Raw genomic sequence first — 16,213 nt, 5'->3', positions numbered from 1 at the left:
TTTGAACGTGGCTGAATAAAGGTGATGGGACTATAGGGAGGTATTCCCGAGCACATACATTTAGTTGCCGAACACGTGATATTCAAGAGCACGTGGTAAGTATGACAGGACTTACCGCCAGGCAGTTCGGTGAACAGCGATATGGACCAATGATATGGGAAGTCATTGATCCATGCAGTCTGTTCGGCAAATTAAGGGCCAACGATATGAGAATTCATCGCTATAAACTGACTGATTGGCAGTTAGAGACATTCCGGTTACATTCAACCAAGTTACATGTGAAGTAGCTGGTCCAAAGAGACTATTCGGTTATGATACAGCCGAACAGATGAAATAAGAACCAAGCACGTGATACGAGGGATCACGGGTTGAAAGCAATGCAATTGATATCCGAATAAATGGTACGTGGGACCATAGTTTGAATATAGACAGGACAGTCATCATGCTAAACAAGTGTTTGGCAATATGGACCAGTGACATGAGATGTCAATGGTCCAGGAAGGTTGTACGGGCTCAAGGACCAGTTACATGTGAAGTAACTGGTCCAAGCCGTCTGTTCGGCCATGAGACGGCCGAACAAAGAAGGAGCTCCAATCGAGAGTAGGAGCAGAGGAAATACTCTGGAAGATTCTAGAATGGTCATATCCCGTATAGGAATAAGATCCCGGGGATAAAGGATCTGGTTAAGATACCCAATGAGAATGGGATGTTCGGCCCGTAATGGAAAAGAATCCTAAAAAGACTATTTTCCATAAATTGATAAAGGAAATGAGAATCCTTGATATCCTGGGTTTCCTATACGAGTTAGGAATCCTATGGCAACAGGAATGCTTGGGCAACAAGCATACGAAAATCTATAAATATGAGGTAAACCTAAAGGCAAAAGGTACGCAATACACTGCATTCTTATTGCTTTCCTACTGATAATTAGGGTTTGATTGCTAGTACGTGATACTAACAAAGGCATCAGAGGGCCTTTGCCACGAGAGGCAAAGGTGCGCTCACCCCCTGTCTATTTTGCAGATTAGGGTTCCGACGACGAATTAGGGTTCCGGTGAAGAGGCACGAATAAGCCGTTGCAATCCAGTTGATCCGAAGCATCAATTGTTTTCATCCCCCTACAATTGGTGCCGTCTGTGGGAAACGAACTAGTTCCCTTTTGAAAAGTAAGTACGATGGAAGAGGATCCAGCTACTCCATTTAGTCCAAAGGACCAGTTGGGTGGGGGAAGAGATAAATCCCCACCAGGCGCTCCGAGAAAGCCCACTGGTAGACATGACAGAGGTAACTCCAAGGAAAAAGGAGACAAAACTGCTACTGGCTCCACGAGAAGGAGTATGTCTCATCGAAGAGAAGAGTCAGTTACCCGTTCAAAGAGTATACACGATGATAACGATGTCCTTGATAAGAAGAGAAGGGAAATCGAGGAGTATGCTCGTTTAATTAAAAAACGAGAGTATGAGATACAGGAGTTGCAGCGGGTACGAGAGCACCCAGAAGATTCTAGACTCTCTCGTAGGCATTCCCAAAGAGATGGAAGGACTCTGGTAGTCCATAAGCAGACCCATTCACGAAGAAGAAGGAGCAGAAGTCCTGTCATAGGGCGTTTTGAGGCTTCTCCACGAAAAAGGGGAAAAAGAAGTAGAAGCCGAACAGAAGAGAGAAGGGCTTCTTCACGAAAAGGGAGAAGCAGAGACAGAAGTTCCACCCCCGAAGAGGAGGGAACAAGGAAACACCATCGAGATAGGTACGAGAGACCTGATGCTGATTGGGCCAAAGCTACATCTCACAAGTCCGAGGAGTTCGAGGATGGAACAGTGACTGCATGAGAAGCAGCACACAAGGCATTAAGTAATATTGCGGCCTCCCCATTTACAAAAAGGCTACAGGAGGCTAGGTTGCCGAGCAGAGTGAAGCACGGTGCATTCGTACTTTACAAGACAAATACGGATCCCGTGGCTCACATACAGCATTATCAACAGGCTATGTTTATGCATGAAGGGGATGATTCCATCTTGTGCAAGATGTTTCCCTCCAGTCTTGGCAAAGTGGCCTTATCCTGGTTTCATAAACTGGCCCCACGATCCATATGTGGGTGGAGGCAGTTGGCTGAGGAATTCACTGCTCGGTTCGTGACGAGCAAAAAGGCCCCTAAGACCTTTGAGAGTTTATCCACTATGAAACAGGAGGAGAACGAGCAAATCAGGGATTATGCAAAGAAGTACTGGGAAACTTTCAACGAGATTGAAAGTTGCAGTGAGGAGTACGCAATTGCTACCTTCAAGACTGGTTTGCCTGTTCGGGGAGAATTGCGTCGTTCATTGAATAAGCATCGGGTGGCCACTTTGGCTAAATTGATGGAACGGATAGAGCAACACGCCAGAATGGAGGATGACATACTCCGTGAGGATGGCAGGACGGTTGCCGAACAGCCGAAGGCACCTGCCAAAAAGGTGGATAAGCCAGAGCCCAAGACTTATAGAGAGAGAAGGGAATATGGGCAGGCTAAGAAAGAGCCGTACAAAGATAAGCAAGCTCCTGACCCAAAAGCTTTCTTTTCTATCACTACGGTTTGGAAGGAACCAATATACAGGATTCTTTATCGAATAAAGAATCAGCCATATTTCAAGTGGCCCCCGAGTCTAGGCGGAGACAAGGATGCAAAACGTGCTACGAATCAGCACTGCAGTTACCACAAAGATTAGGGCCACATGACCGAGGATTGTGAGATGTACAAGAGGCACCTTGATGATTTGGTCTCTCGGGGCTATCTCAAGGAATTTATCCAAGAGGATCCTAAGGAGAAAGGGAAGGCTATAGAGCTGGGTTACGAGAAAAACCCTAAAGGAATAATCCATATGATACATGAGTTGGCCACACCTTATACGAGAAATGAGGTTAGGCTGTTACAAAGGCAAGTTAAGCACGATCAGCACGTGATGCGATTGGGAAACAAGAGAGGGCGAGAGACTGATGTATGCAATGAGAGCTTGGCATTCAGTGATGATGACCTAGGAGAGGTCCAAATACCCCACAACGATGCATTGGTCGTAACCCTACGAGTTGGGGAATATGACATTGAGAGGATCCTTGTGGACTCAAGAAGTTGTACAGAGGTGTTGTACTACGATGCGTTCAAGAAGCTGGGATTGGCCCAAACAGATTTAGAGCAATCTACAACACCTCTGATCGGCTTCGGTGCAGGAGCAGTCTGGCCCCTTGGAAAGGTAACACTACCTGTTCGGGCTGGAACCGTGGTATTGAGGACAAATTTCTTAGTAGTCGATGTTCCCTCTTCCTATAACGCGATTATAGGAAAGACATGGTTGCACAAGATGAGGGCGGTATCCTCGACTTATCATCAGATGGTGAAGTTCCCAGGATCGAATGGGGTTGAAGTGCTCAGAGGCAATCAGAAAGTGGCTCAACAGTGTTTGATCTCCATCATTAAAACAGCCCCAAAGGTCCACCATGTTCATACGTTAGAAGCATCGGATCAACCAACTATCGAGGATGTTGGAAGAAGCCCGGCTGAAAAAGTGGTTGAAGGTTTGGAAAAGATTCAGATCAGCGAAACTGATCCTGAAAGATATTTTTTAATTGGGGAATCATTACCAGCGGAGGAAAAGGCTGAGTCAATAAGATTTCTGAAGGAATATGTCGATGTATTTGCATGGGTACCAGAGGAGATGCCCAGAGTGGATGCAGATGTGATCTGTCATCATTTGAACATAGATCCCCAGCATAAACCGGTCATTCAGAAAAAACGAAGGGCAGCCGTTCAGCATGTGGATGCAGTAATAGAAGAAGTCGATCGTTTACTGGAGGTTAAAGCGATACGCGAGGTCTACTACCCAGAATGGTTATCTAACACCGTTGTGGTGAAGAAAAAGAATGGGAAGTGGCGAGTCTGCGTAGACTTCACAGACTTAAACAAAGCATGTCCTAAGGATAGCTTTCCTCTGCCCAGGATTGACCAATTGGTTGATGCAACCGCTGGTTACGAACGAATGAGTTTTCTTGATGCATATCGGGTATCATCAAATTGCTATGTTCGGCCCTGATCAGGAGAAGACTTCGTTTATCACGCCACGAGGGTTGTACTGCTATAGTGTTATGCCGTTTGGGCTAAAAAATGCTGGGGCAACTTACCAAAGACTTGCAACCATCATGTTCAAGAAATTGCTTGGAAAGATTATGGAAGTTTACATAGATGATATGGTGGTAAAAAGTCGAGATAAACAGGGGCATATAGCTTATTTGAAAGAGGTTTTCGAAATCTTGAGAAAGTACAAATTGAAACTCAACGCCTCGAAATGTGCGTTTGGAGTTGGTTCAGGAAAGTTCCTGGGTCATTTGGTAACCATGAGAGGGATAGAGGCTAATCCCGATCAGATTGCTGCCCTACAGAGGCTACAAAGTCCCAAAACCACAAAGGAAGTCCAGAGACTGACTGGAATGGCAACAGCGCTTAACAGATTCATCAGCAGGTCAAGTGATAAGTGCAGACCATTTTTTCAATTGCTGAAAAAGAGGGAGGGATTTGAATGGGGAGCAGAATGTGAACAAGCCTTCCAGAACCTGAAGAAGTATCTGGCCGAGCCCCCACTTTTGTCAACGCCGCAACAAGGTGAGTCTTTAATTCTGTACTTAGCTGTTTCCGAGCATGCAGTAAGTGCAGTTCTGTTAAGGGACTTAGGGATGGAACAAATCCCTGTTTATTATGTTAGCAAGACATTGCTAGATGTGGAAACGAGATATCTGCCTTTAGAAAAGCTTGTCTTGGCACTTAGGACAGCCACGAGGAAGCTGCCACATTACTTCCAAAGCCATAAGGTTGTGATTTACACTGAGTTTCCATTGAAATCACTGCTACGAAAAGCAGACTTCTCGAGAAGGATCTCGACGTGGTCCGTGGAGTTAAGTCAATACGATCTCGATTATCAGCCACGCACAGCAATCAAAGGCCAAGTGTTGGCTGATTTTGTGGCGGAGTTTTCTCCCACGGTGGCTCCCCAACCTCCTACGAGAAAGGAGCAGGCAACAGAGACATCACCCATAAAGAATCAACCCCCAGCCGAACAGGATCCCATGGAATGGAAGCTGTATGTTGACGGATCAGCATGTAACACAGGGTCAGGGATTGGGATTGTGCTTTTTCCCCCTGATGGAGTGATGTTGGAGCTATCTGTTCGGCTAGGCTTTAGTGCGTCAAATAATGTGGCAGAGTACGAGGCACTCTTAGCAGGCTTGAGGAGTGCAAAAATCCTAAAAGCAAGACGGGTTAGGGTGTATTGTGATTCACAGCTTGTGGTAAACCAGCTGTCTGGCGAATATGAAACTCGAAATGAAAAGATGGTGGCCTACGTGCAGGCAGCCAGGGACTTGCTTGATACCTTCGAAAGGGTATACATTGAGCAGATAAGTTCTGGACAGAATGCTCATGCAGATTCATGGCTTGGTTAGCTGCAGTAGTACCAACTGAGTTCAAAAGAAAAGTGGCAGTAGAATATCTAAGTGAGCCGAGCATTGGAAAAAGTGAGGACTTGGTCTTGGACGTGAACCAAGGCCCAAGTTGGATGGACCCAATCATGGAGTTCTTACGAAACGAGATACTCCCTTCTGACAAAAAGGAGGCTCACAAGATAAGAATCAAATCTGCTCGGTTCTGGCTGTCCCCAGAGGATAAGTTATACAGGAAATCCTTTACAGGCCCATATTTGCTATGTGTTCATCCTGAGATGGTGCAGAAATTTCTTCATGAAATCCACGAGGGAACATGTGGGAGCCGTGCTGGAGGCAGATCCATTGCCCACCGAGCAATTACCCAAGGCTACTGGTGGCCACACATGCAGGAAGATGCAAAGGTGTATGTGAAGATTTGTGAGAAGTGTCAAAAATTCTCACCAATGATTCGAACACCCGCCGAGGATCTGTTGCCTTTGACGAGTCCCTGGCCGTTTGCTCAATGGGGAATGGACATCGTGGGTCCGCTACATAAAGCGACTGGGAATCGAAAATTCCTGCTTGTGGCAACTGACTATTTTACCAAGTGGATTGAGGCAGAACCGTTGGCCAAAATCACTGAACCCATGATAGAAAGGTTCGTGTGGAAGAACATTATCACTCGCTTTGGGGTCCCTTACTCTTTGATCACAGACAATGGATCACAATTTCAGAAGAAGTTTAAGGCTTTTTGTGCCCAGTATGGAATACGAAATTATTGTTCCACCCCAGCCTACCCTCAGAGTAATGGGCAAGCAGAGGCGTCTAATAAAACTATCCTTGACGGGATCAAGAAACGGCTGGACAAAGCTAAAGGGAAGTGGCCTGACGAGTTACCATTGATTTTATGGGCACACCGAACAACGCCTAGGAGGTCTACGGGAGAGAACCCCTATTCATTAGCTTATGGAACAGAGGCCGTCATACCTTTGGAAGTCGGTTTGCCGACCAACAGGACCGTTTTGGTTGAAAGTGGAGGCAATGACAGGGCCCTTGAAATCGAGCTTGATCTCGCCGAGGAGAGGAGAGAAAAGGCATTGGTCCATCTGGCTTCCTACCAGGAGCAGCTAATGAAAAGCTATAACAAGCATGTTCACCCTCGAGAGTTTGGTGTTGGGGACCTCGTACTACGAAAAGTGCTCGGCAACACCAAGGTGGCCAATGAAGGCAAGTTGGGGGCCAATTGGGAAGGCCCTTATCGAGTTACTGAGATTGTTGGTATAGGGGCCTACAAATTGGCAGATTTAAATGGTAATCCACTTCCGAGGCCTTGGAATGTCCACAATCTATGAAAATTCTTTGTTTAAAAAATCATTTAAGTTCTGTTTTAAATTTGCACTACGTACTTGTGTGGGAATTACGAATATAATTCCTTTGTTCTAGTTTTGATTATTCTAGTTACAAGGGGTACGAATAACGCCCTCTTGAGTTTTACAGATTAAGAATAAAATCACTTTTTAGTGTAACTGTTGGTATTTGTTTTAAATATGAACTACGAGATTGGTTTCCCTCATTCGTATTGGGGAGCAGGGTAAACAGTTAAGTACGTGACACTTAAACACAAGTATGAAACACTTGTATGCCTTGTTTAAGTACGTGAAACTTAAACGCAAGTATGATTCTTTAAGTACGTGAAACTTATTAAACACAACCCTTAACAAGTATGAGCACACTTGTATGCCTTGTTTAAGTACGTGAACCTTAAATGCAAGTATGATTCTTAAAGTACGTGAAACTTAAACGCAAGTACGAAACACTTGTGTGATGTTCTAAGTACGTGAAACTTAACGAATACGAGTATGTAAACACTTGTATGGAATTTACAGTACGAGACACTTGTAAAAATTTATTGGTGTGGCTTAAAGCATAATGAATATATGTTAAGCCACACTAATTCAAGTACGTGAAACTTAAATTTGGTTGAGTACATGAAACTTAACAATCTGTTGCAACAATTTTTAGGTATGAATACACTTGTATGTATTTACATGAAAAATACAAGTAAACTTGTCAACAGTACGAGAAACTGCGACGCAAATAAGTTTAAGTACGAGAGATTTAGAATCAGAACAAGTAATCATGTTTGTAGGATTTGCTAAAGTACGAAAAACTTATGCAAACAAACAAAACATATATGATTAAAATGTTCAAAAGTGCGAAATACTTAGATAAAACTGCTTTGCATCCAAACAAATGCAACAAACGGGGGAAGCCGAGCAAAAGTATAGTTATGCCACGAAGGGCCGAATACCTGTGTTATCAAAATAGAGAAAGTACTGGTACCACGCAGGGTAAAGAAGCTATGGTCATGTTGACCAGCCAGATGATCAAACATAAAACTACCTGCTTGCCTTTTTCAATCCAGGTTCTGAACCTTTGGAGGGATATCGCCCCAGCAACAACAGGAGCAGCAGCAGCAGTTTGTACCTCTGGGATAGCAATCTCAGTGGTCACTTCCCGAACAGATGATTGATCAACATCATTTTGTGATTCTACCTGTATTTCTTCATCAACGTCTGCAAAGTCGTCAATCTGTTGATCAACATCATCAGTTGGAGCTGTAACTTGGCGACTTGGTAGATCATTCTCAACCCATAGGGGAGAATCCTCAGCAACTCCTACCTTTGTGAGGCACGCCTCCCAGCAAGCAGCCCAGATCTCATCTTGAATGATCGGCACTGCTCTACATAGCTAGCCGTTGTGGCGTCAAAACCCTTCTGATAACCATCTTCAAAGGATGCCTTTTTGGTGCTGTCCATCTCGGCCAAAACTTGATGAAGGCTTTCCTCCGTGGTCTCAAGCTTGCCTTTTGTCTCGGAGAAATCAGCTTTAGCTTTATTTCTCTCCCTCTCTAATCTTGTGACTGTTCGGAGCAGCCTAGTGTTGTCATTTAAAAGCCTAATCCTCTCGGCTTCAGCTTCCTGGAATTTTTGGCCCAGTACAACCATTTTTTGGATAAACTGAAGCAATACCAAACGTAAGTAACATTTCTCTTAAATATTACAAAGATGAGGCTTTAAAACAAAAAGAGAAGTTTTTGTTACCTTGATCCCACTGAAGAGACCAGTGGACACAAGCCGGTCAGGGGGAGACGAAGACTCCTTCTGTAAGTCAACAGGGAGTAGCAACCCTTGAGCTAAAGCAAGTGCTGTTTCCGACGAACTAGCACTGTCCCCGACGTGAACGGGACGGTCTCCTCTAGTGAATGGAGGAGTCCATGTTTGGGGAAGTACTTGGGTAATTGGTGAAACAGGGTGATGTGTTTCAGTATCTGCTTGAGAAGCAGTACCAGTTGGGTCCTCTGATCGAGGTCGTTTGTCTCTGTGAGCATCATTAGCCTCTACGGTAGTATCCACTTCACGAGATGAAGTGGAGCGGGTAGAACCTCCTCTGTTACGACGGGGTACAGGAGGAGCGTTCCCTGTGGAAGCTACTCGACCAGATCCCCGTCCTCGAGAGGAAACGGTGAGGAGGGAGCTGAGGTTTAAAGGCTGACGTGTCATAGTGCTTGAGTTTGGAGGAGATTGAGAATAACCTGAAAAGGAGGATTGGCTAGTTACACGGCTTGGAGTTGGTTGTTCGGATAATGGTTGAGAGGCAGCCTGACTCCGAGAGGATCTTCGAACTCTAACTCGAGGTAACGGAAGTCCTTCAGAAATAGGGATTTCACCCAGTTGACCAACTACAGTTACTCCAGCGTTAGCTCTTGTGCTCCTAGGCTGAGGGGCAGTTGATGTAGAGGCGGCACTGGTGCTGGGGTGAGCAAGCCTCCTGTCAATGACACCTCTGTATGCGGGGTCGTATCCCAGAAGTACGTTAGCGTCACGACTCCGACCAGCTGTTCGGGTACCAGGCTCGCTTGTATATTTTAGGACTTTGATGATGTCCTCTGTTCGGATGTTGCTCGGTACACGTCTGGGACGGTGGTTAGCGTTTTCAGCTGCGAAATCAGAATTGAAAAACCAAAGTTAGACATATTGAAAAGCTATGAGAAAGCAGTAAATGAAGAAATTGCAAAAGATAAAAGCAAGAGCATACGTGGATAGCCCCATATGTGGGGACAATGGAGCCCCAGCACTTGGCCATCTTCCCCTAAAGGCTCGAATGCTCCGGTTACATAGAGGAAGTCGATCTCGTGGTCACGAGCAGAATCTGGCAGATTGAGTACAAAACGTTTCTCTGCCCTCCTAACCTTGAAGTAGTAAGTATTGTACTCGGGGTTTAGTACTATACTGTACCACCATTGGATGTCCCAGATTCCTAATTGGGTCTCTAGAATCCCATTTAGGGCTATAGTCCCCATGATCAGTCTGAAAACGTTGGTGGAGACTTGCATGGGTGTAAGACGGTACCAGCTTAAAATATGGCGGAGTAGTGGGTGAAGGGGAAAACGAACTCCGCCTTCGACAATGGCTACAATTGGGATACACATCCTATCCCAAGAACCGCCATCCCTATCTGCTCCTAAAGGGGCGAGTTCAAAACCTACATTCTCAGGAACGGTATACTTTTCTCTAAATGCCGCCATGGCAGCAGGGGTATCACAAAGCTTCCTAAATTTATTGGGTCTAGGAGGGTTGTCATTATCATCCGCCATGGATATATTCGAAGAGAAAGTAAAACTGGGAATGGGTGCGATTGAAACCCTAGAAACGACCCACAAATCTGAGAATGAGATCTCAGATGGAAAACTAAGAAGAAAAAAAGGAGTGAGAACGAGAATCTTACGAGAATACTGTGACGATTCCCTGGAATGCAATCGAATTTGCAGACGGCAGCGATGGCAGAAGGCTTAGAGAGAGAGAGACTGAAAGTTCGAGTTCTGGGTAAAAACCCAAATGGCGCCCTTTCAGGGGTTTAAGAGCGAGAGACGGAGATGAAACGTCTCCTCTTACACCGTTACAGGATAAAGTAACGGAAAGCAAAAACCGTTCTGACACCGTTTCATAGAACGTCAGTTCGAAATAAATGATAGGCATATGAAACGTGCCACGTGGAAATCGATGCCTCGAGATGGCACGAAGGCAAAGGCGCCAAAACATCAAATGAATATTAGAGCAGTGGCTGCCCGGGATCAGAAGAGTCTGATCTAAATAAAATTCTGTTTCTAAGCTTCATATATTGCCCCCGAACAGTGGTAAATAGATGAAACTGGGGAGCAATTGTAGGGAGGTATTCCCGAGCACATACATTTAGTTGCCGAACACGTGATATTCAGGAGCACGTGGTAAGTATGACAGGACTTACCGCCAGGCAGTTCGGTGAACAGCGATATGGACCAATGATATGGGAAGTCATTGATCCATGCAGTCTGTTCGGCAAATTAAGGGCCAACGATATGAGAAGTCATGGCTATAAACTGACTGGTTGGCAATTAGAGACATTACGGTTACATTCGACCAAGTTACATGTGAAGTAGCTGGTCCAAATAGACTATTCGGTTATGATACAGCCGAACAGATGAAATAAGAACCAAGCACGTGATACGAGGGATCGCGGGTTGAAAGCAATGCAATTGATATCCGAATAAATGGTACGTGGGACCATAGTTTGAATATAGACAGGACATTCATCGTGCTAAACAAGTGTTCGGCAATATGGACCAGTGACATGAGAAGTCAATGGTCCAGGAAGGTTGTACGGGCTCAAGGACCAGTTACATGTGAAGTAACTGGTCCAAGCCGTCTGTTCGGCCATATGAGATGGCCGAACAAAGAAGGAGCTCCAATCGAGAGTAGGAGCAGAGGAAATACTCTGGAAGATTCCAGAATGGTCATATCCCGTATAGGAATAAGATCCCGGGGATAAAGGATCTGGTTAAGATACCCAATGAGAATGGGATGTTCGGCCCGTAATGGAAAAGAATCCTAAAAAGACTATTTTCCATAAATTGATAAAGGAAATGAGAATCCTTGATATCCTGGGTTTCCTATACGAGTTAGGAATCCTATGGCAACAGGAATGCTTGGGCAACAAGCATACGAAAATCTATAAATATGAGGTAAACCTAGAGGCAAAAGGTACGCAATACACTGCATTCTTATTGCTTTCCTACTTATAATTAGGGTTTGATTGCTAGTACGTGATACTAACAAAGGCATCGGAGCGCTTTTGCCACGAGAGGCAAAGGTGCGCTCACCCCCTGTCTATTTTGCAGATTAGGGTTCCGACGACGAATTAGGGTTCCGATGAAGAGGCACGAATAAGCCTTTGCAATCCAGTTGATCCGAAGCATCAATTGTTTTCAACCCCCTACAGGGACTACTTTTTATTGGCGTACGCCAGTAATGGACCTGCGTGCGCTCGTCACAACTTGGTCAACGGTCAAAGCTGACCGATGACTGACACGTGGCAGAGGATCAACGCATGCCAGTTTGGTACCAGCATATGTAAGTAGGGTTTTGCTGTGGCTCTTGGCTCTGGCTTAAATGGTTTGAAAGAGTTCCGGAATGCTCAAAGCTCAAACACACTAATATTCTTGGGGTGTTCTTGATCTTACTCGTCATCAGGGAATCAAAGACCATAAGTAAGCTAATCTGGATAGTCTAGAATAGGGTGTCTACAATTTCATTACCGGGTGAAGAAGGTAGAACCATTCGAAGTTAGAAGTAACCACCAAGTTTTGGCAGTTTGACACATCTCTACTCCTATGGTCATAACTTTCTGTGTACTTAGAATTTTAACGTAATTCCAATGGCAATGAAAAGATGACTTCAAAACCTTAAAAATCAATATATAACTTGCATGAATAGACATCAGACAAGGAGGTTATGGCCATTTGAAGTTGGGCAGTAGAACATGAGACAGACTAACACCCCTCCACTCAAATGCTCATAACTTTCTGTGTACTTGGAATTTTAAGGTGATTCCAATAGCCCTGAAAAGCTGACTTCAAGATCTCAAAATTGATATATAATTTACATCAACTGGACATCGGATGAGAAATTTATGGCCAGTTGAACTTGGGCAAAAACCCAGAAATCGAGCAAAAACAACAGAACACGAGACAGCAAGCCAAACAATGTTCAATAGCATATTTCAAATACCAAATCCGCTCATAAACACATAAATGTTGTGAGAATTCCCTACCTCAAGGATTGAAATTGAAACCCCAAGAATCTCCGGGCAAAACCTCTCCCGAAAACACATCCTCCAAGCTTTCCAACGTGATCAAAGGCTAGAACTCGACTCTAGGCGAAGAATGCTCCAAAATCCCTTGGTTAATTTAATATTTGGGGAAGAAATTTGGTGAGGATTTGAGAGAGGGAGAAAGTGTACGTAGGAGGGAGAGAAAGAGAAGATGAGAAATGAAAAAAAAGAAAATGGGGAGAATTCTTCTCCTGATGAAGTATTTCATACCCCTTATAACACTTACAACCCTCTACTACAAAATGCTTCTACAATGAGCCCAAGGCTTCCATGCCACTACATATTTATCCCAAAATACATTTCTCTCATTAAATGACTTAATTATATTCCGGACATTTAAAATAATTGAATAAGATTATGGATCCTTAAATTACACATAGTGCAACCAAACTACTAGGAAAAGAACCAACATGACAATATGAGTAATCATCTTACATACTACTAAATTACAACCATAGATAAAGCTAGAACATGTGTATACTAAGTAACCAAACTACTTGAACTTCTAGATGTATACCAAGTATTACTTGATTGCTATCTAAAAATTATGTTATAATTTAATTATTCAAATATGATTTTTCAATATATATATATATATATATATATATATATATATATATATATATAATGGTCATATCTTATTCATATGGAGGTCATATACTCGGAAGCCAAGAGGGATAAAATTGGATACCAAATATGATATCATTAAAAATTATAGTGGACTTTTTTTATTAATTTGATAAAAAAAATTTGTTTCGTTGGTTGTAATTATAGTGAACTTTTATATTAATTTGATATCGTTAAAATTTGTTATGTATAAATAATTTTGCAGAAACTTCATTGATGTTAGATTGAAAAACTTCAAGATATAAACCAACTCAATCGAAACTTGAGTAATTATGTAACGCCCCAATTTTCGAAGAAATTTTGGAAGCATTCATAAATAATTTTTTTTTAAAAATATTAACTTAATTAACCATGATTAACACAAACTAGCATTATAAGTTATCACATACCCAAATTTAAAGTACTAAATTAACGAAATATTAAAGTCTGATATTTTGAAAACAATAGTGCTGACTCTAAACCTAATACGGATCCCACCTGATACGGATCCCAAGCAAACTCTTACTCGGCCTCCACCCCTGGAATCCCTTCTGTGATAAATTGCTCCAAACCGAGGTCCTATCTATCTAACGATCTCCCTGCAAAATCTGGCACGAAGCTAGGGTACTCTGTACCGTGAGTGATGAGATTCACCCAATATATATCTTGAAATTCATTAACCCATAACATACAAGTAATAACGGCCTTGTTCGTTTTGATGTTTTACTTTATTTTAACTTTGTTTTTTAATCATTACCATATATCTTTCTCTAATCATTACCCTATTTCTCCAATTATTAATTTCATTTTTCTCTCTATCTATCTCCACTCATTACCCTTCTCTCCAATCATTACCCTATTTCTCTCTCCATCTACTACCAAAACTAAAATACCCAAAATTACCAAACGAACAAAGCCAACATGTCAAGGAGCAACAATAAACAAATAATAAAATTCAGCAGCAAGTAGCCTCTTATGAATTTCTTGTCTTTAGGTGAATTCTAGATTTCTCTACCATGAGAAATACTCCTCTCAAATAATCTCTGAACTATGGCAATTTTGCAGATTTACCCTCTCCGTACTTGCCCAACCAAGGGTTCCAAATGAATAAGACCAAACTATATGTCAGGTCAAACTCCGTTGTACCATCACAAGGAGAAAATGAAATAAGCCAACCAACAGCGAGAAATGATAAAATCCATACTCCAGTTTCACCCAATAAACCTATTTCCGGTAAATACCCGGAGAGCAAATCCTACAGTGCCATATTCAAGATTCGAAAACATTATCCACCGGTCTTTAACCACAAGTGCCGATTCGGTTGACCATTCTCTCATAATCCTACAATGCCATACTCATGTTATATCCTCTTTTAATACTAATGATTGGCATGTTTCATAAAAATTACTAATTTCCTTAATTTTTATATTAAACAGTATAAAACTTATTACTTATTATTGTTTTTAATATCTAAAAAAATTAACTGTTAGTGTGCTAAATACTTATTAGTGGAAATTCCTAATCTCATAATTTACTAATTAGCTTACTAGTTATTATGAAACCTACAATTAATTTACAATACTTTTTTTGGGTAAATAATAAATTTACAATACTTTATTTTGTTATTCCAAAAAATTTACTATTTAGCACACATGATATGTTAACTAACCAGCTTTTGTGTGTGTGTGTATTTATTTGTTATAAGTTGATTAAAAATCCTAGAGACATATTATTCATCCTATGAAAAATTTCTTTACAACTCTTAACAATCTCTTAATCATTTTTTGTCTCTGAATCATACATCACAACATTGTTCCCATTAATCCTCAAATTTTAACACAACAATCAGTAATCAATTAAGTCAGAAACTTCGAATAAGCGTAACTTTTGAAACAAAACAGAATTTCATTATACTAAAAACACTAGAACTTATTTCTCACAAAAATTAATATTCTGCACTTTTTGCAACCTTGCGGTCATAATGTTCAACTATAATAGAGTGTTGTGGCCTCGAGCCACAGGTTTGCGGCCGCAAATGTGTTTTTGGTTTAGTGCAGTTTCGACCGAAATTGAGTTTTGACAATTGGGGCCGGTTTAGACCCTCTCCTAAGGCCATAACTACTACATCATACTTAGAATTAATGAAGAAAAAGATATATCTACCTTGACATTCGAATTTTAAGTGAAAAATGAGATAGGCAGCAAGGATGGAGTGAAATGGAGCTTGAGGAAGAAGATGACGATGGAGGGGGATGTTTCTCTCTTACTCAGTCTTCTGAAAATGTAGGATACACGCGTGTGTATGAGAATTACGTGGGTGTATAAAGCGTGTGCAATGGTATGTATATAGAAGAGGGAGGGAAGATTATTTTGGGTGAATAAATGATGTGGGCAAGGATGAGTGACAGGAGGGTGATGCGGGAAGGTGCAAATTATAGGAGGGAACAGTGGGAGGAATTAAGATGGCAACATAGTGATGGGGTTTGGGTGAAATTATGGGTGTGTGCATTATTAGTTATATGTATATATATCAGTAGTTTTTAGGTCAGGTATCCTGGACAAACACTAAAATCCGCACCTCTGATATCAGTCGTTGGATTAGGACCAACGGTTGGGATATTAAAGGGTGCTCGCGGGTAAAAAGAGACCCGGATCCAGGTAAAAAAAAGCAAGCGGGTTAGGGTCACACAAAACAAATCAATCTTCTTCTTTTCATTTCACGCGAGTTCAACACCCAAAGAGGGAGAGAAGAAGAGAACGAAGACGATGAACGAGAAGAACAATCGAACGAGAAGAAGAATGAAGAAGAAGAATATCTGGAGAAGAAGAATAAGGTTCGATTTCTCTCTCTCCCTTTCTCTCTCTATCTCTGCATTATCTGTTGGTTCAACCATTCAAAAATTAGGGCTTTTGCTGATTCAAACCAGTAAGGGCTTTTTTTGAACGAGTAAAG

Source organism: Rhododendron vialii, chromosome 5a, assembly GCF_030253575.1.
Source record: "Rhododendron vialii isolate Sample 1 chromosome 5a, ASM3025357v1".
NCBI classification, from domain to species: Eukaryota; Viridiplantae; Streptophyta; class Magnoliopsida; order Ericales; family Ericaceae; genus Rhododendron; species Rhododendron vialii.
Note: the sequence above shows the minus strand (reverse complement) of the source record.